The sequence below is a fragment of the Psammomys obesus genome, unplaced genomic scaffold, assembly GCF_907164565.1.
Source record: "Psammomys obesus unplaced genomic scaffold, mPsaObe1.curated_primary_1811, whole genome shotgun sequence".
NCBI classification, from domain to species: Eukaryota; Metazoa; Chordata; class Mammalia; order Rodentia; family Muridae; genus Psammomys; species Psammomys obesus.
In genome coordinates, this window is record NW_026594083.1 from 1,884,782 (window position 1) to 1,912,286 (window position 27,505).

Consider the following 27,505-nt stretch of genomic DNA (forward strand, 5'->3'; position numbering starts at 1 on the left):
ATCTATCTATCTATCTATCTATCTATCTATCTATCTATCTATCTATCATCTATATATCTATGTAGTTAAACGGTTTCTGCAGTTAATTTTTATAGTTGGTGAGAGTGACTTGGCTTAAGTCTTCTGTTTTAGATCTCTCTCTCTCTCACACACACACATTATTTATCCTTTACTCAATGTGTGTTCTTAGCACCTTTCTAAAATTAGCTGGCAATGGATTGTGGATTTTCTCCAGGATGCACCTAGACAGATACTGTGACATTAGAAACAGCTTTCCTTTTGCTCTTTTCTGTGTATCATCTTGCTTTACCACACTGCAGGCATGTACTGTGGTATGCCAGTAGGCATCCCTAGATGTTGTGAAACTTATTTAACACATGATTTCCTTAGTGTGCCAGTGGAAAGTCATTTGCTAGAGATTTTATTCAGCTGCCTTTTTATACTACTTCCTGTTACATATTTATGGGTTCAGGGGGCAGATACTCAAGTAGCTGTGGTTAGGAAGCTTTAAACAATGAACTCAACAGATGTCCAGCCAGCCTGATGTTTAAAACTAGTGGGGATACATAGTCACGTGGAATCACAGTGTCGGGGTTAAGACATAGTGTACAATTTTGAGTTGCTTATATCTGTTATGCACTGTGTCAGTTTCTGGGGATGCAAAGATGAATGGGAGAATGGGTCCCTTCCTTGAGGAGGTTATTATCCTAAAGGAAAACAGGTGAAAAATACAAATTCACCTGGCATAGCATAATCATTGAGAAGATTTGGGAATAGTTACACTGAACACTGACATTTGCTTTATGACCTTAACCTGACATAGGAATCATACCATAAACAAGGCACACCGCTGATGGGCATGCCTGGACAGAAAGAGGAGCAAGGAATTTAGAAGCAATAAGACACAAAGCTAGGAAATAACTGCAAATAAACTTGTACTTCTGAAGAGCCCATTAAAAGATTAAGTCATGTCCTAAATGAACTCATTCACCCTAAAACTTACTCAGTTATCCATGGACTGTTCTTCCAAATTCTGTTGATTATAACTTCATGGTTATATTTTCAAGCTTTATTTAAATCTTCATTGTTTTTAGATAGGAGTCTCTTCTTCTGTGAAATAAAATAAAATTATCTTATCTGTTCTTTTGGCTTATAGATTCTGTTCCTTTGGGCCTGAGTTCATATGAGAAGCAAAAAATACTGTAAATGACAGAGAACATTGGAAAGACAGGGGAGAGAGAGACAGAATGACACAGAGATAGAGAGATAGAGAGAAAAGACAGAGAGAAAGAGAGAGAGAATGTTTTAAGTCACCAGACTTTTAAATAATGACAAAAAGCTGCAGTGGAGACCTACAGCATGCAGAATTAAAGGCTTCGGATAGGTGGCCACAGATATGTTAGGCCTCATCTCTTACCTAATGCATACCACAGGTCACATACCCCAGCTGTAGCATCAGGAATTTCATCCGGGAACTGTGCTCAGTATAATTCTGGTCTTTTGGTCAATGTTATCTGGGCAACTGGGTAGAAGTGAGTTGGTGGCAGACATACTTAAGACCTAAATCTCATGGAAACATGAGCACTTTCAATTTCTCACCAGAGCACCATGAAAATAGTAATCAGTCTCATATTAACACAGCAAAGTGTTTCAAGACATTTTGAGCCAAAGAAGAATGGGATGGGCTTCATCTTAATTTCTTTATTTTTTATATTAATTACAGTTTATTTACTTTGTATCCCAGCTGTAACCTCCCTCCCTTATTCCCTCCCAACCCCACCCTCCCTCATCTCCTCCCTGCCCCTCTCTAAGTCCACTGATAGGGGAGCTCCTCTTTCCCTTCCACCTGAACCTATTTTATCAGGTCTCATCAGGACTGGCTGCAATGTCTTCATCTGTGGCCTAGCAAGACTGCTCCTCCCTCGTGTGTGTGTGTGTGTGTGTGTGTGTGTGTGTGTGTGTGTGTGTGTGTGTGGTGAAGTAAAAAAGCCCGCCACTGAGTTCATGTCAGAGACAGTCCCTGTTCCTCTTACTAGGGTACCCACTTGGATGCTGAGCTGCCATGGGCTACATCCAAGCAGAGGATCTAAGTTATATCCATGCATAGTCCTTTGTTGGAGAATCAGCCTCAGAAAAGACCCCTGTGCCCAGATATATTTGGGCCTTATGGGGCGCCTGTCCTCTCTAGGTCTTACTCTTTCCCCCTTCTTTCATAAGGTTACCTGCACTCTGCCCAAAGTTTGGTTATGAGTCTCAGCATCTGCTTTGATACACTGCTAGGTAGAGTTTTTCAGAGGCCCTCTATGGTAGGCTCCTGTCTTGTTTCTTGTTTCTAACATGCTCTTTTATCTATCATAGACCATCCTACTTACTCATGTTTGTGATGTCCTTGTTATTAATTATTTTGAATATAAGATTTGGTTAAAAGTAGTCTTAAAGTACTTGGGAAAATTAATTGGATCTTAGTTAAGAAACATGGGAAATTATCAGATGTGAGGGCTTATTAAACAGTTGGGTTACAGGGGCCGTCAAGATGACTCCGTAGGTAGAAGTACTTGTCACCAAACCTGGCAGCCTTGACTCCATTCCTAGATCTCACAAGGTAGAAGGAGAAAATTGACTCCAGCAAGTTTTTTTTTTTCTTTCAACAAAGACAAGCTGGTACACATGTGTCCACACAAACACACACACACACACACACACACACACACACACACACACACACACACTTGCACATATTTATACACACACACACTAATTTAATAAATGCAAAAAATGTTGAGTTGCAAAAAATTCCACAGTTCACATTTTTTTTTTTTTTTGGCTTTCTTTACCTGACCACATAGACACATTTGTACTCTAGATATATATAAAGTATAATAAAGAGAACATTTTCAAATTTCTGCAGGTAGACTTTAAATTTGCATTTAGTGTCTGAAACAAAATCTAAAAATAATTGGAGCTCTAGCAAATTCAGCCTATTTTATCCTACCCAGGATTGGCTGATTGCCAGAACCCAGGTCTTATAATGTTACTTCCCCCAAATGACAAAGATGAAAAAATAATATTAACTACATTTTGCTGATATTTTAAACACAAGCACACATATAAGAATCATGGCTTCCTTCCTTCCTTTCTTCCTTCCTTCCTTCCTTCCTGTCTCTCTTTCTTTCTTTTTTCCTTCCTTCCTTCTTTCCTTCCTCTTTCTCTTTCTTTCTTTCTTTCTTTCTTTCTTTCTTTCTTTCTTTCTTTCTTTCTTTCTTTCTGTCTCTCTTTCTTTCTTTTTAAGGCAGAGTCCACCACCCTTCCCTAAGAAACAGTTTTGTGATGGTGTTTTATAATGGATGGGATTGGTAGTTTTCATCAGTGCTGCAATTTCCAGTGTGATGGCAGATGAGTCCCAGTTTAAGAAAAACAGCTCATAACAAACAGTCTTAACAACTGACCAATTTGATCATATATCAATTAACATTAATCAGCTAACAATTATTTTCTTCAATCAACTCATTCAATATGAAAGATCATTTGAATCAAATGACCCTTCCACTACAAACATAAACAGAACCTTGCTTAGGGCCTTTGGTCAATACCTGAACTTTCAACTGCTCAATTGCTCAATCTATAAAATAGTCACTGTATTTCCTTACAGTATTGATGAAAGAAGGAGCTATTAATCCTTTACAAAACAGGTTTTAAATGTGAATACGGAGCAGCAGAACACTGTCATTGTATTATGGAAATTAAATAATTAGTATGAAGAGAATTGATTTCAGTGTTGTATAAAAGTATGTGTTTCTGCCTGACAAGGAGTAACTTGAGTCTGATATGATTTGATCTCCTATTTTTATACTGAATATGCATTACTGGAAATAGGTCACAGCAGGAAGACAGATTAAGGCAGTTTAAAGGAAAATAGAAACCGTAGAAACTATAAAAATAAATTTGCAATTACAATAAGAAAGCAGAGCCGTCTCCCTTTCCTTGTTTACTCAGCAGGCCAATGCAGCCACCTATTTCACACACACAGTTAACTCTTGCATAACTTGAAGCCTCATTCCACAGTCTGAGATGGAAGTGGGCATTTCCCTTCTGATTTAAGAGAGAAAAGTGTGCTTGGCATCCTGTCAGTAAATGTGGCATGGGAACTTCTTAAATATGAAGCTCAGTAAGGCAGGGTCTGCTGACATTGTAATTTCAAAGACAGATGAGAACTAAGATCAAAACAAGAATGAAGGAAAGAAAGAATGATGGGGCTGGGGAAAAAGAGGGGAAGCAAAAGGAATGAAGGAATGCAAAGGAATATGCATAAGGAATGGGAAGACACAGAGTAACTGGGAGTTCTTGACGCCTGGATATTGACTACAATCACAAATCATTTGATTATGATATTGTATTAGGTGATCCTTTAAATATTGTAATTAATTTGATATTGCTTTTCTTTCACAATGTTCTAGTCATCCCATCTTAATTATTCCCACTGGAACCCTGTCAGGGGTTTGAGTTTTCTATTTCTGCTTCCTGATTCTTTCTACCGCCAAATGCCCAAATAGTTCATTTCTGTTCTTTAAATGGAACCTCCAAAACGACATGATAGAAACCTGTGTGTCTGAAAGAATGCCCCAGGGCTCTGGCACTGGTTCCTTCTGGAAGCCCTGACTTCCATTGATGATAGCTTGGGATATTCAAGTTGTTTTGTATTTATTATTGTCAAGTGAATAGTACACTAAGAACATTTCACAAAACTAGGTCTGTGATGCTCACAAGATACAGAATGACCCAGGCAAATTCTTGTGGTCATTCCATCTACCAGCAAAACTAGTTTTCTTGGGAAGAAGAGCACATGAGATTCTAGAATCATCTGTCTCATAGCAATATTGCAGCCAAAGACTCAGAAGTTCCCCAAACTTCCCCAAAAGTTCTGTTTAACAAAAATAGGCAAGCACTAGAATTCCAACAGAAACAATACAGTAGTTCCCCAGAACTCAGAGATGACAGCAATAGTCGATATTAATGACCAAACTGGGACTTTTTGAAAGTTATTCAGCTATGAGTAGTCATAGAGCATCATGAGTATTTGTGCCTTTCTTATAACACAGAATCACTTTCTCTTCAGCTTCTTTAGAATTCAACATTAGATGCTTCAGGCAGCAAGATGTTTGGTAAAACAGTTCTTCCAGCCTCCAAAGTGACATGAAGTATCATATCCTTGTCCAGATAAGCTAGGAAATTTCCAGATGGCATGTGACTCAAACTTTCATGATTCTGTTGGTACAGGTCCCAAAGCCACCATTCACTCAGGCCCCTTTGTGGGAGCTCTGCCTTCAATGCCCATGAGGGAGGCTAATACATTGGACCAGGGAGGTATTCAGCACACTAATATTGTTGAATGTTCTAAGATTCTCTCAGTTTTGAATAAAGAAGGTGGAGAATTATAGTCAATTGAATTCTTTCTTTCTATAGTCCTAGCTTTTCTAGACAGGGTTTGTAAAAAAGTTTATTCCTAATAGAACTTTGAAAACTGCCCTGAATAGTATCAACGCCCATTTTCTATCCTAGGACTAACAAAAGACTAAGATCAATTTTTGATAATCATTAACCTACTGTGATAATTAATCTTAATAGCCAACTTAATTGGGTTAGTAAAGCTGATTGTTCTGAGTTTGTCTGTGGGGTTTGTCCAGAGACGATTAGATAGAGAGAGCTCTGAGCTGAAACAATAATTTAACCCCTTGGTGGGCTCTATGATGCTAATATTAGGAGGTGGAGGGCAGGTGGAGACTTTGGGACAAACATATCACTGGGTTATGTCTTTTACCTTTCTGCACTTATCTTAGCAAAAGCCTGAGAGAGAGAGTCCCCTTGTGTATTCCCTTTCTTTTGTTTTCTGGCGGCTCCTGCCTAAGTCTTTCTTACCATGATAGAATAAAAGAAGCCCTGGAACCCTGAGCCCAAGTAAACACCTCTCAAGCTGTTTGCTGATAACTTAGTAACCTAAAAGTCACCACTGCACATGGCTTTGGTGGCAGATTAGAATATTTCTCTAGAACGCAACAAAGATTTTTGAGCTAAAGGTGATGCGGGAGAGCTTCTTGCTCTCTCTATGACGTGTAAACTAGGTTTACAAATACAAAAGATACCCTTGTCCCTGTGTCCCTGTTACATCAGAAAGAGCAAAGTCTGTTCACTAAATATATTAGGCCTTTAATGGGGCACAGATTTGACCAAAGGTATCTACAAGGATATGGTTTACTAACTGTCTTAGCCAGTTATTTTTCTCTCTTCAACTTGTCATCTCTGGATACTCATGTCTTTCTGGCAAAAAAAACAAACCAAAACAAAACTTTTTTTTTTCTGCCTGAGATGCTATGGAGTTGTGATTCAAAGCCTCATCTTTGAGATGTTCTCATCTTTTCATTTTTTTTTATCAATATTCCTATACATAACCTCCTCTTTTTCTTTTTAATATGTATTTTATTGCAGGACTCCAACCTAAATATGAATCTATGAAAACTAAAGAAGGAAACTAATTTTGTTTTTTTATACTTTCATGCTGGCTACCATATTAGAAAACATAAACTTTTATACAACACCTTTTCAACACCTTATACAACAGGCCCCAAAGAAGAAAGAAATATTGGTTGACAACTGAGGGAATACTTACAGCTCTGTAGAAATTTCAGTGGAAAGGGAGAAATTGTTGCCAAAATTCTAGGAGTCTTTTCTAACTCTACCACTCTAAGAAATTTTGTTCATCTCTCTCTCTCTCTCTCTCTCTCTCTCTCTCTGTGTGTGTGTGTGTGTGTGTGTGTGTGTGTGACTATGTTTCAGGTTTAGTCACAAACAAAATCACAACCTCCCTCATTTTTATTTTCTTCTTTCTTGAGAATAATCTTGCAGATGTTTTTATTTAGTCATTGCTGTTGTCTTTTTTACTCCTTCTGTGGCCTAGCTCACAAATGCTCAATTTTTTTTTTTTTCAAATCCTTTGGAAATGGAGTTAGACAAAAGGGAAAGGAGATAGTGTCAGCATTAAGGGAAGAGGAGAAGGTGTTATGATTAGGGAATGAAAATTCTCCTAAGAACTGAAGTGTTGAAGGTTTGGATTTCAGATGGTAGCACTATCGTACAGGAATTTTCCCCCAGTAGGGTTCATCTCATCAAAGGGCTAATTCATTGAAAACTTCATCATTGAATGAATGATTAGAATGTAAAGCCTTGTTTTGTTTCTGGTTTGGGGATCTGGGCCAGATTATTTTCAGGTTCAAAGAGCTGAAATAAAGGCTCACACAGATTGCAAAGTACCAGGAAACTTTATTCAAAACAAAGTGATAGTACAAATGAGATATGCGGTCAAGTGTGAAAGTAGGCCACATGAGTGAAGGAGATCTCAAGGGTCCTGATTTTATTTAGGGCTCCCTTTTATGAGGTTTAAGAGGAGGAGTTTAGTTGCTAAGTGCATAGCAAGGGTGGTCCTATGTTTTTATTGAAAGATTAAGTCAAATAACACCTTTTTCCCCTACTGTGAATACCCTGCCACATAATGTATTTATTTTTAGTCACTTAGAGGATGCAGTTTATTTTACTGCGTATGCTTCTAAAACCTGTCTAAACTGGATCCTCTCCTCTGCTCTCAAATTTGAATGTAACTGGAGCACAACTGAATGGATCTGCCTAAAGTTTGATCTAAGTTATTAACGGGAGGAGAAATTTATTTTATTGTTTTGAGTTTGTTCTATATGCATCTCAAGGCAGGCCATGGTCTTAGCTAAGTGTGTTGCACATGAATAATCTGTGCAGGTAAATGCCTAAGGATGCCAGATGCATTATTAAATAGAGACGTAAATGTAGCTCAAGGCTATTATAGTCCTAGGTTACTAAGCTAATTCCTTTGTTCTTCTGTGTCAGCTAGAGGTAACTTTACTTGGAGCATAAGCTGAGCACTGATCTCATTCCTGGCCCTTGGATCTGCTTTTCTCTCTTGTTTCTTAGTCATGAGTGGAGTAGCTACCCTCATGGTCTTACTACAGGCCGAGAACTACCGAATCAAGTGATCCTGGATTGAAGCCTCTGAAACAGTGAGTCCAAATAATTCTTTCATCCTTTCAGGCATTTCCGTGAGGTGTTTTATCCCAGTGAAGCAAGGACTGATTAACATAAATGGGATTGACTTAAAAGGGTGGTGAAGAAGGTATTATCTTTGAGAGGGCTTTTAAAAATGGGATAATCATTGCAAGCATGAAAGGGATAGAGGGAAATGGATGGCATACAATAACTTCTCAAATACAATCTCGAATATAGTCTCTAATATGTTCAGACCATTCCATTATTTGTTTTTCTGTCTCTCTCTCTCTCTTTTTTGTGACTGGGAATACAGAAGAAAAAAGAGATTAAGGATGGGAAAGGTAATGTGATCAGTTTAGGCTATAAATACTCTCTCTCTCTCCATATATATACACACACACACACACACACTAAGCACTAAGCACTATGTGTTTTATGCAAGGACATTGCTGTTTCTAAGCTTTCCAGAGAAAACTGCAAATCAAACCCACTTTGAAGGCCTATGCTTGACCTAGCCTGTATCTGTGCCACCTAAGTTTATCTGGTTCTGTGACGTTTATGATGCTCTTGGTGTTTGGAACTTAGAAAGACGCCAAGGTTATCTGAGATAAATTATTCATTGTGTATTGCCTTGTTCCGAAAGAACTTTACGTAGGCCAAAAATATTCTCACTTAAAAAAATAAAAAACAAAAACCTGGTGATGAGCTATTTATTTGACACTGGCATTTTATAGCACGTTTACTTACATCCGACAACATAGACCCACATGGGCTTGCTCACAACTAGAAATATGTTAATTGTAATGCCCCTTAGTTATCACTGTACTCTTTTCATTGAATAGAGTTAGGTAATTTAAAATCAAAGCCAAATAGCTTCTTCTAGAAGGTTTTATTTAGTAGTCTAGGAGTCATCACATATTTAGAGTACGTGTCTGTAGGTGAATTCCAATACTCTGTCACTTATCTACTCATTTATGTGCCTACCACTTATCTATCTATCTAATTACCTATCTCTTCTCTATTCTTTCCCCTCAAATCTTTTCTTCCCTTAACTCTGTTTGTGCACTGCTCTAAACAGAGTATCCAGTTCTAACTCCCTTCTTTGGTGATCCTGGTATGTTAACTAGGATTTTTCTAGTTGTAATCAAAAGAGAAAAACACAATTCAGGTTACCTTAGGAATAAATAAAACAGAAGCAATATTCAATGTTTCCTAACGCAGGAAGCACATAAACTGGATTCTGTCTGGGTATATTTGAGGGTTGATTCTGTTTTTACCTCTTGATACTGCTGTGTCCCCATTTAATAAAAAAAATCTAGTAACATAGGCATGAACAAATAGGTTATTGTTTTCCAGTTATGAACAGAGAAGACTACTAACTAACACAGTTATGATTAACTCTAACAAAATGTGGTATGTTAGAATGTGTTTATTCTAATCAGATTCTTTTCCATATATAATTTGTAATTTTATGAAAATTAGATAATTTTGTATAATTTTAATGATTTTATATTTGTTTTTGAATTATAACAAACATTTTGTTAAGGGTATATATTAACAGATTTAGCTGATCATATTTTTCATTTTTATTTTCTATTAAAAGGAGATTAATATAGATTTATCATTTTTGTGGAGTAAAGAAAGCAAATCCATGTATGTGCTTTCATCTCTTCCAACATTTGTTGAATACCAATTGAAACTGAAAATTAATAGACTTGCTGGTCATTTTATATTTATATAAATATGTATTATATATACAATTATATATGAAATATATAATATATAATTTTATAATATATATGCAATGACTGCAAATTCTATTAATTTTATATATGTATTTATAATTCTATGTATGCATATATAATTAATAAAATTTTTAGTCATTACATATATGTAATGTGTATATGTATATATATAATGACTGGCACTTCTACTAACTCTCAGTTTCAAGATATATATATATATATATATATATATATATATATATATATATACACATACACACACACATACACACATATATATTTGTATATATACATATATAGAGAGGGGGGATAAAATAATGTATCATCATTCTTTAAGCCATTGTGATGGGGATAGATTTTATTAAGGCAGACATCAGAGGAATATTTCAGAGATGTGATTTCATATGAATCCGTTCACCTTCTACCAGACATTCATCAAAAGTATTTTTAAGCCAATGATCAATGATTGTTGTGAGTGTTGAGGGCTGTTAAGGCTCTTGTTGTCAAAACTTATTCTGTGACTATCCCCAGCTACCACCAACGGCTTTGATCAGTTTATACAGTGCTGAGGAAAGGAAGGATTACATCACCTGGTTCTGGCTTAGTCCATGTGTGATTACAAGATATCAGTGAGCCAAAGGTGATCTTAAAAGTGATTGGGCCTCTGACGGTTGTCACAACGTAATGAATGACACACAGCAATACCAAAGGGCACGTCATTTACATTAATGAACTTAACACTACCTTTATTAGAAACCGACAAAACCAGGATTCCTCACCCCTATTAGTGACTGTCCAATTTTAGGGAAATTACTTATTTATTTGAGGAATTTGTTCCTCATATATAAAAGGAAAATGATAATAGCTGTGCTTTATTGTTTTAAGGATTAAAATATGTAAAGTGCCTATAATATTAGGGCAGAGTGAAAACAAAAAACAAGAAAACAAACCAAAACAACAACAACAAAAAGCCTTCACTCAGTATTATAAAAATGTATTATAAAAAATGAGATTTTAGACTAGCAAATATAATGCGATATCCTGGGCATGGGACACAAGTTTAAATAAAAATTCATTTGTGCTCCATAAAACATTTTGTTTTCCAACCCTGGGTATCAAATGTAGGGACTTGGCATTCTAGGTAATCATTATATCCCTGGGATCAACCCCTAACCTTTCAGATAGACATCATAGAACTAGCCTTAAGGTGATTTGATGCAGCCTTTTCCGTGTGCTAGTCAGATGTACTTCGCTAGCATTGCTTTGAACACTTATGAACTTTTTGCAGCTGGGATTACCAGAATAAGATTTGCATAAAGTTGCGCCTATCAGCATCTCCTCATCGGTGGAAGAGGAGTGAGGCCCCATACCTTCCTAAGGTTGTTGGAAGTTCATGGTTACTTGCAAGAGGAGATGTCGTCTTCATCAGGGATCTAGCAGTTGACCTGTAGGGCACGCTCTGCAAAGGACATCCCACCCACATTCACATAAGCAACTCTAAGAAAGTTTGGTGGACTGCCCCCCATGGACATGAAGGATAGGGAGGGCTTCTCTGGAAGAGGAAGGGTTTCTTGGGAGCAGTGATGAATAAGAGGTAAAAATGATGAAAATAGTTTCTAATTACATATGAAATTGTCTAAGATTAAACTAATTGATGTATAATAAAATCATCTTTGTTAAAAAATTTACTTGTGTCTTATGAGAGATCTTTGTGATTTCTTGATTCAGAAAAGGGAACCTCTCAGAAAGTATGAGAGGTTCAAGACAAGTGTGCCATTGAATAAACTACACTGAGGTAGCAAATACCCCACCCTTGCCCCCAGTGATTCCCAGGAGGAAATTTTGTTTTGCACTTATGTTAGCCCAAGCCTGAGCTTTTTTTTTTTTTTTTTTTTTTTTTTGAGACAAGCAAAAGATTGAAACCGTGTTCTGAAATGAATCCTTTTCAAAGTTTTGACGTGGCACATATGTAATTGACAAAAACACATCACATGTCTGACTATAAGCTGGTAGTGGTGGGATAGTCTTATAAGGGAAGAGGGGCATAAATATTTAAAATCTACTGTAACCTATCAGCTTACTTGAAAGTATTTTTTTCTTTCTGTCTCTCTGTTTCTGTCTGTCTTTCTCTCTCTACAATCAAAGTGAATCTATACACTCGCAATGAAGATTACTAGGAGCCTGGCCCACTCTTAACAATTGCTAGTTCTGCGATCTCACGGCATCCTCTTTCTTAGTTATCACGACCTGCAATCCCATGCCCCCCACCCTCTCCCCCCAAGATAAGTACTTGCCTCTTCCCATTCCAGTAAACATTTTCAGGAAAAGAAACTCACTACACTGAGTCCTCAGTTTCACAGAGGAGGAAGAAAACGAGTTTGTGTTCCTCATTCAACAATTCCTTGCAGAAACTTCCCTGAGTCTTTTACCTTAAGAGTGTATAATAGTTTCAAAGGGCTTGTTCCTAAGAAGAGCAGGGTTTTGGACCATTGATCTCCTGGTCTCTAGGTTTTCTCCTATAGATGTTTCTAATACATCTGCTCTGAATGCTTCATAAATTCTTTAAAAATTTTTCACTTTTAAGATTTGCCTATAATATTACAGAAAATCAGGGGCTCATTATGATTGGTAGGTGTGTATCATGTACTGTGATCACAGTCACCCTCTTTTTTATCACTTGCTGGTCTACTTCCCCTTTTGGTACCCTTTCTACTATGAAAGTGAAAGGAGAAATGATGTAATTATATTATAATCTCAAAAATAAAAGGAAAAATTTTGAGAAAAAAATCTAAATTCTCCATATGAGAGAAAACAAAAGATATTTGTCTTTCTGTTTCTGGCCTACTTCACTTGACATTTTTTGCAAGTGAACTAATATTTTCGGTCTTTTATACTACTGATTAAACCTCCACTGTGAGTATAAGCCATGTTTTTATCCATTCATTAGACATTTATGCTGATTTTATAACTTGGCTATGGTGCCATAATAAACCTAGACTGAAACAAAAATTATAACCAGATTTAAGAGTTTTGTAAAGTTTCTCCTTTTTTTCAGAGATTTATTTTATTTTTAATCATGTGTATATGTCCTTATGGATTGTATATATGTGTATGCCTGTGTAGCTATATGTGTATGTCTGTGTACGTGTGTGTGTGTCTTTGTAGAAAGTATGTTTGTGTCTGTAGATTTTAGTGTGTGTCTGTATAGGGTACGTGAGTTTGCGTACAGGGTGTGTGTGTGTGTGTGTGTGTGTGTGTGTGTGTGTGTGTGTGTATGGGGTATGGTGTGTCCATGTACATGGTATGTATGTGTCTGTCTACAGGGTGTGTATGTGTGTATGTGTGTGTGTAGATGGTTTGTGCGTGTTTCTGTATAGAGGGTATGTGTGTGCATGTGTGTGTCTGTGTCTGTGCAGAGGATATGTGCATATGCGAAGATAGGTGACTATGGAGTCCAAGAGAGCATTTCAAATTTCTGGCAGGCTGTGAAGAAGTGCTGGGAACCAAACTCATGTCGTGTGAAAAAGCACTGAAGCATCTCTTCAGTCCCTTCAGGCTACTTCTTTCCAGAGAAAACACAAGCGATACAAGTCAGTTTATATCTCCAATAGTTACAACCTTTCTTTGTCATGCTTCATTTTATTTACATTTTTATTGCATCATTTTCATCTCCTGAACATGTACAGGCTTCTTGTGACATTCATCTTTCTGAAGTGAATTGCTGGGACTTTGAACTCTTGCTTTGGAAAGCCACATGCACTGTCTGTTTGTACCCAAGCATTTTGTCTAACTGGAAGAACTTCTAGGGTCAATTTAATCTTATCAAAGGATTAAACATACATTGAAGATTTCATCCTTGATTTGGTGTTACCCAAGACTGAGACTAAATTATGCATAGTTGCTTACAAGATACATATTTGTATCACTAATGTAGGTCTTAAAATGCCTAGGCTCTCTTGTTTCTAACTTCTTCAGGCAAAATGATGGTTTATATCTTGAAACATTTTGGTTTTGTCATGCTTTGTCAAAGGCAACCAGTGGAAACCAAGGTGCATTAGCAATGCTGATATTTGCAAAAGCCTTTGAGTAAAGTCCTAACATGAATATTTACCATCCGAGCTGTTTTACTACTGCATACAACAGGCTTACATTGTGCATTGTGACTGGCTTAAACCACTACTTCTATCAAGACAAACACCAATTTCCAAAACAAAATGCATATTTTTGGCATTTTCTGATGCCTGTCTTTAGCAAATTTGCCAACTTTTTTGAAGTTAAAAAAAACCCTATTATTTCAGTGGCTTATACTTCAATTTTCATCTTTCAGCCATGCTAATGACATGACTGTTGTAGTCTGGTAGCTCTGGTATCTTATCAGTTCCATTCCATAGACTATAGAGACCCCTCAATGGCACATGCCAATTATCACTGCTGGAGAAAAAAAGAAAAATGAGAAGAGTCCAAATTCAAGGGGGAAGAAAGTATTTCCACTCGGAGTAGAGAGGATGAGAGCTTGCAAAACAAAGTGCAATCTGATTCACAAACCAAGTTGACCTGTTTTTAATTCTTTTTAAAAAATAGGCAGTTGTTTTCTCGTGGATCTTTCTTAATATTTCATGTGATTAAAATGCATGAAAACAATAAAAGCTTACAGGTTTTCCAAATCCCGTGACAACTCCAAGAAATTTATAAAAATTGTCACTGGTGTTGGATACTATTCTGCCCGCTGTATAAGACTGGGGAAATGAAGTGTGAATAATACATGACATATGTGCTGTGGTATGAGGAGAATACACAAAATATGCACACAGGAGGTATGAAAATGGAAGCTATGCTGTGTGTGTGATATCTATGTCTGTGGTGTAAGTGCACATGAGGGGGCGCTTTACACGTTTAGGAGACTAAAAGGAGGGCATTGGGTGTCTTTTCCTATCACTATCCAGTGTATTCCTTTGTATAAGATCTTTTTCTGAACTCAGAGCTATGCAGGTAGCCAGCAAGCCCCAGGGTACTCAAAGCCATCTGTCCCCCCAAATCACGCTTTTAACCACTATCTAAGCTACTTGCCAAAGATGTACCCATCCAAAAATGGGTTGGAAATTACTACAAAAATAATTAGAATGTGGGCTATGTAGATAAAACATCCTAAGAAAAGTAATATTAAAATCCAAAGACATTTCTTAAAATTGGGAGGCATTATATTATTATTATTATTATTATTATTATTATTAATTATTAATTATTATTATTACTACTGTTGTGATAAATGATGTATGTATGTGCACATGTCAAACCTTGTGGGTCATGCACCTTTACCCACTGAGACATATCAAAAGCTCAAAATCACTAGTCTTAAGAAAGGTTGGATGATGATGTTGGGAGTTAACAGGCTTGCTTATCTATAAATCTCCTGCCATTTTCAAAAGAATGAGTATCTCTACCTATGAGGCTATAGCATCTGTCATTTCAAGAGAGGCATCTGGATTAGGAAAACAAATAGTAAAGAAGAGAAAGACTGTAAATTTTATACCAATTTTATTCAATGAAATGGCTAGATTGTTTGTCCTTTTAGCCACCAATTGCCTGAAACCCTTGTTTCTACATTTAATTATTTATATTTCTTGATAGGAAATAATTGCTTAGTTAATCAAGTACCGCTTTAAAGAAATAGAACAATCTGTTTTGATTCTTTTGTTCAGGGGAAAAATCTCAGATAAATGGCATTTTCACTGCTCTCAATGTCTATTTGTAAATTTCAGTCTCTTCTAAGTGAAAGCAAGTACTTAAATGCACTATCAAATTGAAGATAGACCCGCAGGAAAAGTGGTCTCATTTACATGCAGCTTGTAGTGCTTTTTGTAAGAACATGTTTGACTTTGCACTTTTCCTTGCTAGCAAATGCGAGCAGAATAAATGTAGTGTGCAGAATTTACTTGACAGCTTAAAAACCTTAATAGCATTTGGATTCTTTTTATGTTATATATTCCTAACAATGCAAATTTTCAGAGAGTAAAATCTCTGCTATTTTAAAGGACACTTGCATGATTTCAGATTTCAGAAAATAAAAATGAACCTCAGGTGAAATACAGAGTATAGAAAAGCTAGTTTGAAATAAATGATTCCTGTATGTAGTTCTCACTCAGTTACATTGAATTATAAATTGATTATTTGAAACTATGTATGCTAAAAATGGAAATAAAGGCTTTTCTAAAGGATTGCTGTCTTGCTGTATAGAAAGCTCTCTAAGGATGCTACAAAGGCATTTTCTCAGTTAAAAGTAAACCTATACAACATTTTTCATGGAAATAATTTAAAGTCAGCAGAAAGAGTAGTTATATTTTGAAGATATAGAGAATGATCTCAAGTGAGTTTTGGCTTACTGTCATAAAACAGCTACAAGAATTAACTCAGCTGTACTCAAGTCCTAGCAACCAGTGTAACCTAAAGATACTGGTGAGGAATGCTATAATTTTATATAAATTCTCTTGACTAACTTACAAAGCCAGATGTGGAAATACAGACTGCATGTGGCCTGCCTGTGCTTGTGTATAGGTTTAGTGTATCTGAGTTTATAGGACCTGGGCAGTCACACGTGAATATTGAAAGCAATTTCAGGCTTCTTGTCCATCTCGCATTTGCTTGAATATCTTTTAAATCCTTCAACACAGATGTTGACTCTCTTTATGTAGCTCTTGCACATTTTTAGAAAATGGAAGGGTCACTGTAATTTGAAAAAAAAAAAAGGGTTTTGGAGGCACTTGAATTCTTGTGGTAATAGAAAGTCTGAAGGACTCAGTAGATTTTATTTTTATTTATTTATTTATTTATTTATTTATTTATTTATTTATTTATTTATTTTGTAGCTAATAAAATAATCTGGCTTTGGGCAACCACAACAGTTTGCATTAATTTTAACTTCTTTATATCAATTTGGTTTTACTATCAGAATTTACTACCACTACTTTTAATCACCTCACTGTAAGGGATGCACCAATCTAAATATTCTTAAAGTCGATGTTATTATGGCTTGCTATGGTTAAATATGTTTGAAAGGAGTTCCCTGGAATCATATCTGACACTCTAGGAACGAGTGTTATGAGGCATCATTTTGTACCATCTCAAATCATTGCTATAATACTATGTTTTTTCCTACTTCCAATGTCCATTCAATTTGTCTTTCCAAGTGAGGACTGATCATCTTACCCAGGAACCTCTTCTTGTTTAGGTGTACAGATTTTAGTATGTTTATCCTATATTATATGTCTAATATCCACTTATAAGTGAGTATATACCTTGTGTGTCTTCTGGGATACCTCACTCAGAATGATCTTTTCTAGATTCCACCATTTGCCTGCAAATTTCATGATTTCCTTGTTTTTAACTGCTGAGTAGTATTCCATTGTGTAAATGTACTACAATTTCTGTATTCATTCCTCTGATGAGGGACATCTGGGTTGTTTCCTGGTCCTGGCTCTACAAATAAAGCTGCTACAAACATGATTGAGCAAATGTCCTTGTTGTGTACTTGAGCATCTTTTGGATATATACCTAGGAGTGGAATAGCTGGATCTTGAGGAAGCACCATTCCTAATTGTCTGAGTAAGCGCCAGATTGATTTCCGAAGTGGTTGTACAAGTTTACATTTCCACCAGCAAGTAACAGAACAGGAACCTATCATAGAGGGCCTCTGAAAGACTCTACCTAGCAGTGCATCAAAGCAGATGCTGAGACTCATAACCAAACCTTTGGCAGAGTGCAGGGAATCATATGAAAGAAAGGGGAATTAGTAAGACCTGGAGAAGACAGGAGCTCCACAAAGAGCAAATATATCTGGGCCCAGGGGTCTTTTCTGAGACTGAGTCTCCTACCAAGGCCCATGCATGGATATAACCTAGAACCCCTGCTCAGATGAAGCCCATGGCAACTCAGTATCCAAGAAGGTTTCACTAGTAAGGGGAACAGGGACTGTCTCTGACATGAACTCAGTGGCTGGCTCTTTGACCTCCCCACCCCTGAGGGAGGAACAGCCTTCCTAGGCCACAGAAGAGGACATTGCATCCAGTCCTGAAGAGACCTCATAAGCTAAGGTCAGATGGAAAGGGAGGAGGACCTCCCCTATCAGTGGACTTAGAGAGGGTCAGGGAGGAGATGAGGGAGGGAAGGTGGGATTGGGTGGGAATGAGGGGGGTCTACAGCTGGGATACAAAGTGAATAAACTCTAATTGATATAAAAAATAAAAATTTAAAAAAGGAGAAAAAACACTATGTTTTTAAAGTTGTCCTTTTGGAATGCTGAAAAATAAGTAGTTATAGCAATATTTGTGCTATCATAAACTCTTTTTTTGTAAATAATTGTGATATTGGTCAAAATCTAGAGTCAGAGAGCACCAGAGGAATCCCAAGTTCCTGTGTCCCTAAGTAAAAGTTTGAGCGGAGACCTACTTTGGCAACAGATCCAGAGATAGTTTAGTCACTATCCCTTGGGCTGGAGAAGAGAGGAAGAAGAAAATTTCCTCAGCTCAAATACCTCAGTGCATAAAATATGATGACTTTCATGTTTCCTGAGAATGATGGTATGGCTCATCTACATAAATCAGGCTTTTCTCTACATACCCAACATTTTACATGTATGTCTGCATGCAGGTTCACACACAGCAATTTCCTTAGCATTTTCAGTCTCCATCCAAGGGTGTGATAAATATATATCTATATATAGCAATCATATATTTATATATTATATGCAATATATAATAAATATACTATTTTATGTGAATGAATGTTTTGCCTGTATGTATGTCTATGCATGAAACACATGCCTTGTCAGGAAAACAAACAAACAAACAAACAAACAAACAAACATCAGATTCTCTAGAGCTGCAGTTAATGATGGTTGTAAGCCACTATGTGGGTCTGGGTATCAACACAGCTCCTCAACAAGAAGAACAAGTGTCTTAGCCATTGAGTTATCTCTCTATTTTTAGAAGGGTTTGCATATTAGTGTCAGAATGAGACAGAGGTTACTTTCAGATTCTCTGGAGCATTCTTGGAGGTGTACCAGTGGCATGAGCAGACCTAGGGGTGAGAGGAGTAAGTCTTTCTTTTTTGCCAACCCAATTTTCTTAAATGCTCACCTGCAGTCTTTGTGCCAGGCTTACCTGAGCTGTGTGCCCAATTTTCTTGCCTCACTTGCAAATAAATACAGTTGTAAGAATTTAGATACAGAGATTCTATACAGCTTTCATCCAGTTTCCTTCAATCGTGTCATCTTGTAAAATTGTAGTACAATAGCTCAAGCAGGATAGCCACATAGATAAGTTCCCTCCAGCTCAAAGGAGTTTGTTCATGTGACTGCTGAATCTATTTTTGCTGTTTTTGTGTACCTGGCTTCAGGTCTGGCCATTCTGCACTGGGTAGCCCATAAGGGGCTCATTCCTGAGTGAGGCTAACTCTCTTTTTCCCTAGCAGTCATTAAAAAGCCTGACACGGCTGTGCCTGCTGGTAACATCAGCACTATGGAGCAGAGACTGCACAGATCAAGATCTTAACAGACTGATTCAGTAAGAAACTTTGTCTGAAGGCAAGAGGATAGTCAAAAGCATCAGGTATCCTGTTCTGGCCTTCACGTGTGTATATAACCACCACACATGTGTATTACTCTGTCCACAATACTCACATAAAAGTAATGGTGTGACTATCAAGAGCCACTTCTGGTGTTGACCCTCAGCTTTCACCTTGCTTTGCGAAAGGGTCCCTTCACTGTTCATTGCTGTGTTACCAGCTAGCTAGTCATGGAGCTTTTGGAAATTTCCAGTTTCCACGTCTTTCCTCACTATAGAGCACAGGGATAATAGACAAATGCTACTAGACCCAACTTTGTGTGGGTTTGGGGGAGTCTAACTCAGATCTCCATGGTTGTGCTGCAGTGAGCCATCATGTCAGCCTTGAGTCCATCTTGTTTTTTCAAAGTTATTTTTCAGTGAATCATTTTGTCCTTTTAGCAGTGTTTACTTCCTTGATAAAATAGATATACAACTTGCTTTATCTCATGAGATATTAAAAATCTACCTTGATTTTTATCTTGTGAGTCTCTCCCAACCATAAAACAATTATTTCAACCTATTTCTGATATGTGGATTGAGTGATATGACAGGAAATGGTGTAATATTTATTTCTATCATCAAACACCATAATTTAATATAGCTACCCTTATTTTTGTGTGGTCCTTTCCATTACACAGTTCTAGGCATTCTCCCAGTCTTCTATTTTTGTTACAAAAAGTTCCTCACATCATATTTCAGATGTGAGTTACCTCCTCTGGTGACAAATTTCTTAGTTTGCCTGAGTTCAAGTTTGTTTTCATTTCTCCCTTCTGCCTGAGAGAATGTTTTCCCCAAGGCAGAATTTGTGGCTGATTTTTTTTTAATCACTTGGAAAACCATTTCAATTTCTGTGTAGTTTCAGATGTGTAATCCACTGTTATTGAAATTTGTCTCCCTTAATCTTTGTCTTCTTTTTAAGGCTGAGGATGTTAATATAATATGTAATCTGCCCCCAACCCTGGTTGTTTTGAAGACTTTTCCATTGTTTCAGCTTCCAAAAGTTTAATTATAACTTATGTTGCAGGATTGCTTTGTATTTATCTTGCTTGGATTTTGCTCAGCATCTTCAATTTGAAGAACTGTTTCTTGCCAAGTTCAGAAGGTTGTATCATTTGAGTAACTGATCGGCTTCTTATTTTCCTCTTAAACTTGTGGAACTGTATTGATATAAATATCAGATTCCTTTATATGATAGACCTAGACTTTCATCTCCTGCCACTGGTTGATGTAAATGATGTTTGATAAGTAGTGTGGGAAAAATTAAAGTCACTCAAAGGAAGACAGAGTACTTAGGTGACAACTGAAGAAAGATCTGGATCAAGTTGGGGGAGATCTCTTTAGATATATCTGCACAAGTACTTCTCCATTAGTTTCTGAGTACTGGATTAGTTAAAGACTGTTGATGGGGTCTGTGAGTAATCTGGACCTGAGCTCAGGTAATTATCACGTATGCTTTTCCATGAAGAAGAATCTTATTTGGCAGTAGAGCTCATGGTTTCACCAAAGGCAAAATTAGAATAAAAGTTACAACTTTTCAGCAATTTCAGGAATGGCATACAATTAAATATCAGGTATCACCATTAATGACCTGATCCTAATGTTATTAAATCTTTAGTTTTAAAATTACAGACTCAATCATTGCAGAAAACCTATACAACAAACAGGTTATAGTGCAAGAATGATTTCTGAAAATTACAGCTTCAACAGCACCAAATGTGGCCCTCATCTCAATTCTACATATGGCCTACTATTGTTTTCATGCTACAACATCAGAATCGAGCAGTTGACAACGAAACGTTATAGTATGTAGAACAAAATTTTCAGTTATTCAATGTTTTTCAGGAAGGAAAAAAAAAAGCTGACCTTTGCCGTAGAGACACTTAACTTCATTGACTAATTGAATCATTCAATACATCAATAATCACATTATAATTTTAGATCAATGGAGTTTGTTCATATGGCAGATAGTTCCTACATAGTTCAACCAAACCAAAGGTTATTTGTTTAATTTTAGAATCTGCTGTAGTATTCTGAAAATTATAATTCCAGAAAGAACAGGAATAGAAAACTGCAATCAAATTTTTCTCGAAGAATCTTGATTTGGGGTTTCACTGAGTACGGCATCCTGAAAGATAAATTGGGCAAAGCACATGACCATAGTATTGAAGTTTTAAATGCATACATACATATTGAACAAACCAAAGACAGTTCAATCAAATTGATCAAATGTTATTGACTCCTAAAGACAGCATGGAAATAATATCAGGTATTCTTAAAAACAAACCAGAACAAAAATTATTTTTATTAAAAACTGTGAAGTGACTGAATCTATCTGCTTTACCAAGGTAGCTTTTGGTAGAAAAAATAATGATAATTCTGGTAGAAATTAAAATTAAAAAATAGAATACTATAGAATTTCTGTTTTGACATTGTATTATTGGTGACAAGTCTTTTGTAGAATTAAAGAATGTACCTTAGTGCATCCAAAAAGGTCATCTGAACTCTCACCAATTCAGTATTTCATTTTGTAAAACCACCTGCTTTAAGGAGGTCCCCCCTATCAGTGGACTTGGAAAGGGGCAGGGTGGAGATGAGGGAAGGAGGGAGGGACTGGGAGGGAATGAGGGATCGGGACACGGCTGGGATACAGAGTTAATAAAATGTAACTGATAAGAAAAAAATAAAATTAAAAAAATAGAAAGAAAAAAAATAAAAAAAAAAAGAATCTCAATAATTGTCCTTTAGGAGGCAGTCATACAGAGGTCCCTATCTGACATCTGTCTATATGCCTGGAAGGCAAACACTTTCATTAACTGGCCCCTGCTCTTATCTTAGGCAAAGGTCATGTTGATGAAACCAATAATCTCTAACCATCCTAAATGAAAGCATCCTATGGGCCACAGAGCTTAAATCTGAGTCATTAGGTCTTTGTACCAAATAAGCTTGAACATGCCATATGCCATAAAAATAATCTCTTGCCTCTAGACAATTTGGATCTGTAAAAGTATCTTGATTCTGACTGAACACTGTTATGTATAGTGCTCAAGCCTAGATTAAGAGGAGAGTTTTATAATCTGATTGGCCTGCTCGTTGATTACTTCCCCCTGAGGGGGGGAGCAGCCTAACCAGGCCACAGTAGAGGACAATGCAGCCACTTTTGATGAGAACTGATAGACTAAGATCAGAAAGAAGAGGAGAACCTCCCCTATCAGTGGACTTGGGGAGTGGCATGCATGCAGAAAGGGGAGGGAGGGTGGGACAGGGAGGGGAGGAGGGAGGGGCTTATGGGGGGATACAAAATGAATAAAGTGTAATTAATAAAAAATTAAAAAAAAAGAGGAGAGTCTTTCAGTGAAAGATCCAACATTTCCAACCAAACCTGTTCATTTATTTGTTTTATTTTTATTTTTTTAGCTCTATGATATCACTAGGCACTAGGCCATAAGTGGGCTAAACTAGGCTCTTTAATCCTTCTGTTTTTGAGAATATTTATTTTATTTTATTATTATTTATTATAATTTATTCACTTTCTTTTTTTCTAGAGGAAAGATTATTTTATTAAAAAAAGGAAAAATACTATTTTAACACAATATAGATAAGTTAGATGTAATTTTGCCCCAGAGATTCATGAAGTATTTGTTTAAGTATCAATTGATACTAAAGAATATTTGGGTTGATTATGTGACCTTATACAGAACAGAAAAGCAAATGGAAGCTGGTTCTTTGGGTATGTACAGATGAAAAGTCATGAAGACCCCAGAAGACCTAATTTATTCACTTTCTGTCTTGGCTATAGCTCCCTCCCTCATCTCCTCCCGGTTTCACCCTCCCTCCATTTTTCCCCCTAAGCCCCTCTCCTAGTCCACTGCTGAGGAAGTCCTTCTCCCCTACTATCTGATCCTAGCCTATCAGGTCTTGTCATGACTGGTTGCATCCTCTTCCTCTGTGGCCTGGCAAGGCTGCCCCATTACCCCCCACCCAGGGGTAGGTGATCAAAGAGCCAGCCATGTCAGAGACAGCCCCTGCTCCCCTTACTAGACAACCCACATGGAGACTGAGCTGCCTATGGGCTATATCTGCGCAGGGAGTCCAGGTCCTCTCCATATATGTTTCTTGGTTGTTGCATTAGTCTCTGCAGGTCCCCCTGTGCCCAGATTTTTTGGATCTGTTGGTCTCCTTATGAAACTCCTGTCCTTTCCAGGACTTTCTCTCTCCCTCTTCTTCCATAAAGATTCTGGCACTCTGCCCAAATTTTGGCTAAGAGTCTCAGTATCTCCTTCAATACCATGGTGGGTAGAGTCTTCCAGAGGTCTTCTTTGGAAGGCTCCTGTCTTGTTCCTTGACTTCTGTTACTTTTGCTGTCTATCCTGTTTGCTCTTCTGAGTAAGAGTTAAGCATCTTCCTTAGGGTCCTGTTTGTTGTTTAGCTTCCTTTAGGGCTATAGATTTTAGTATGTTATCCTATACTATGTGGCTAATATCCACTTAAAAGTGAGTATATACCGTATGTGTCTTTTTGCTTCTGGGTTACCTCCCTCAGTATGATCTTCTCTAGTTCCATACATTTGCCTGCAAATTTCATGATTTCCTTGTCTTTAATACCTGAGTAGCATTCCATTGTGTAAATGTACCACAACTTCTGTATCCATTCTTCTACTAAGGGACATTTAGGTTGTTTCTAGGTTCTGGCTATTTCCAATAAAGCTGCTATCAATATAGTTGAGCAAATATCCTTATTGAATGGTAGGGCATCTTTTGGGTATATGCCCAGGAGTGGTATAGCTAGATCTTGAGGAAGCACTATTCCTACTGAGAGAGTGCCAGATTGATTTCCAAAGTGGTTGTACAAATTAATATTCCCACCAGCAATGGAGGAGGGTTCCCCTTTCTCCACATGCTCTCTAGCATATGTTGTCACTTGAGTTTTTGATCTTAGTCATTCTGATGGGTGTGAGATGAAATTAGAGTTGTTTTGATTTGTATTTCCCTGATGACTAAGGAAGTTGAACATTTTTTTAAGTGTTTCTCCACCATTCGATATTCTTCTGTTGAGAATCCTCTGTTTAGCTCTGTACCCCATTTTTTAACTAGATTGTTTGGTTTGTTGGTGTCTAATTTCTTGAATTCTTTTTATATTCTGGATATTAACCCTTTGTCAGATATTGGGTTGGTGAAGATATTTTCCCAGTCTGTAGGCTCTCGTTTTTTTCTGATGACAGTGTTCTTTGCTTTACAGAAACTTTTCAAGTTTCATGAGGTCCCATTTGTTAACTGTTGATCTTAGAGCCTGTGCTGCTGGTGTTCTGTTCAGGAAGTCACATAAAACCAGACACACTAAATCTGTTAGAAGAAAAGGTGGGGAAGAGCCCTGAATTCATTGGCACAAGAGAAAACCTGATGAGCAAATTGTATTTCTTAAAAGTTCAGATAGTGAAATATTCCTAATGTAGTTCGTGGCCACTAACTCCAAGTGGACATGTCTGAATTGCTGTCATGTTTCCTGATCCATTTACTTTTCAAGAAAACTATTACTACTATATCTTTTTTTTTCTTTTCAAACTTTCAAACTTCTGTAGTAATCTGCTGATATGTCTTATGAATAAAGAATGTCAGAGACAAGCCCATAGGCAGAAGACACGTACTTGTGAGCATATGGCTGCAACTCTTAACTCTTTTTTCCCCCTGTGAAAATCCCTTTTCAATAGTTTCCTGTCACTGGCTTCTCATTAGGGCTTAGTCTTTTATCCAATGCATTTACTTTTCAGGTGGTTTCAGTAAGACTTTGAATGTTATCTGTGCCCCCAAGGGCCCTCAAATTTGTATCTTCATCCTGATAATCTCTCCTTAAAACTTAACTTTCTTCTTTTGAGGGTTATTAAAAAGATTTCCTTAAGTCAATTCTCCTCTTGCTTTTAACTCTCTAGTTAATGGTTCTATAAGTTTTTGTGTCTTTTTGTTGAAGAAATTGTGATAGTCCCAAGATTTCTGTTTCTTAACTTCAAACCACATAGATGAATTTGAAAAACTCTATCACCTCTACCTTCAAAATGGCCTCTTAAATTTCTCTTTACCTCTGTGGTGTAAGCTACCGTCATCTCTCTGTGCAATAACTGTTAATAGTCTTCAACTAAGTCCTTTTCTTTACCTCTTTCTTTCTATTATCCTATGGACAAGAAATATAGAGGCATCATTTTAAAGCAAAAGGTCAATTTATGCTCTAAATTCTGGTCTGTGTCTGCTTTATTGATGGTATATTTTCAGTATCAAGTATAGTCTCTGGGAAGGAAGAAATATATGGTATTCTAAAATGGAAATCTAGCTACTGGAAGTTTGAGTTGAGGGGATTTTTTTTTTCTCTAAGGAATTCTGACTTTAGGGGCGATCCTCCCCCTCTTCCATCTGACCTTAGCCTATCAGGTCTCATCAGGACTGTCTGCATTTGTCTTCCTCTGTGGTCTGGAGGAGAAGAGGGAGGGGTGCAGGATTGGGAGAGGACAAGGGATGTGGTCACAGCTGAGATACAAAGTAAAAGAAAAATGTAATAAATAATAATTAATTAAAAAAGGAATTCTGACTTTTTTTTTTTCACAAATGTCTTTGAGGTTTAACCAGAGTGGTACCATTTGCATTATTACTGTACCGGAGAGGTGACAAATGTTCTTAGAACCTTCTTTGCCCCATCCCTATAGCTTTTCTTCTCTCCTCTTTTTTTTGGCAGTTGACATGAGTCTTTCTCAGAATTTTAAGGGATTCCACTTTATTTGGGAGTGTGTGGAACTTTGATTCCAAGTTTCCAAGAACCTTGATTCAGAGGCCTAATATTCCCACCAGATTCAACCTTAATTTTCAATATTTATTAAAATTTATAATTTCAGATTATTTTAAAGTATTATTATAAGCATCCTTACTAACTGAAAAAGATAATGATAAAATATGATTTTGATTTTTTGATTATAAGCATCTAGCTTCCAATACTTCTAAAACTGAAAAAATTTTTTTATTTGATTACCTTATATTGATAATAAAAATTTAGAAATATTTTATATTTAACTGTCTGCTGTTATTGTCAATACATGAGTTAAAAAGGAAAACAAATGACAAAAAGTTCTGATCGATCTTTCATTATACTTTTATTTTATTTATTTTGCTTCTTTTATTTTGCTTCTCTTAATTATTTTCATCTGGCATGCAGAGCAGGGAGCACCATTATGGCATTTTCATACATCTATGTTATTACATTTGTTCTTATTTGTTCTCTACCAGCCTCACCAACCCTGCTGGAATTTAGAATAATTAATAAACATTGAAGCCTAACCACCTAGGTACATGTTCATTTTCAAGGGAGGCTTCGTTAGTCTAGTCTAGAAAAACATGCATAGAGATAGCCTAAGATAAAGAGTATATCCAATGCCCATGTTATATGTACTAGCTTTATGTATCTACAGCATAGAGACGTTTATTTTCCTCACAGAAACCAGTGTGGACCACAGCTGAATTGAAAACCTTACCACATACTTGGAAAAAAGTTCTCTAACTCATTAGGTTGTCTACTACATCTTTGCCCACCATTGCAAAGTACAGCACAAATGTGACAGCAACCACTAATATATATTTAGCACATTGTGCTCATGCAATACTTGCTTATCACAAAATGACAGGGTCTTTTTATTTTCGTGATAAAGCGCCACGCTCTAACATATCTCATAAGCACGTACAAATGCTTCTTTAAAAAGTGCTTTTTATACAAGCAATATTTAAATCAATATCAACTTAATAGAATAAGTGAACTATTACAACTTTCTGGAAAGTGACTTTTATTTCCAAATACAGTCCCTTCTCCAACATCATCCTGTAAATCATCATCCATGGAGTATGACATGCTAAGTACTAAACTGAGTTTTAGAAAGAGACAGGTTTTGTTTCAAAATGGTGGTGGATTTAAGTTAACTCCACAGTGCTTCATGGGGGGCCACACTGCTTCATCTGGCTTAATTGAAAAGGTGAAATATGGGATAACTTTTAATCTACTCACAGGGATGATATAGGGGGACCACGGAAGCTCATAGACAATGGAAAGCAGTCTCCTTTTCATCTCAGGTTC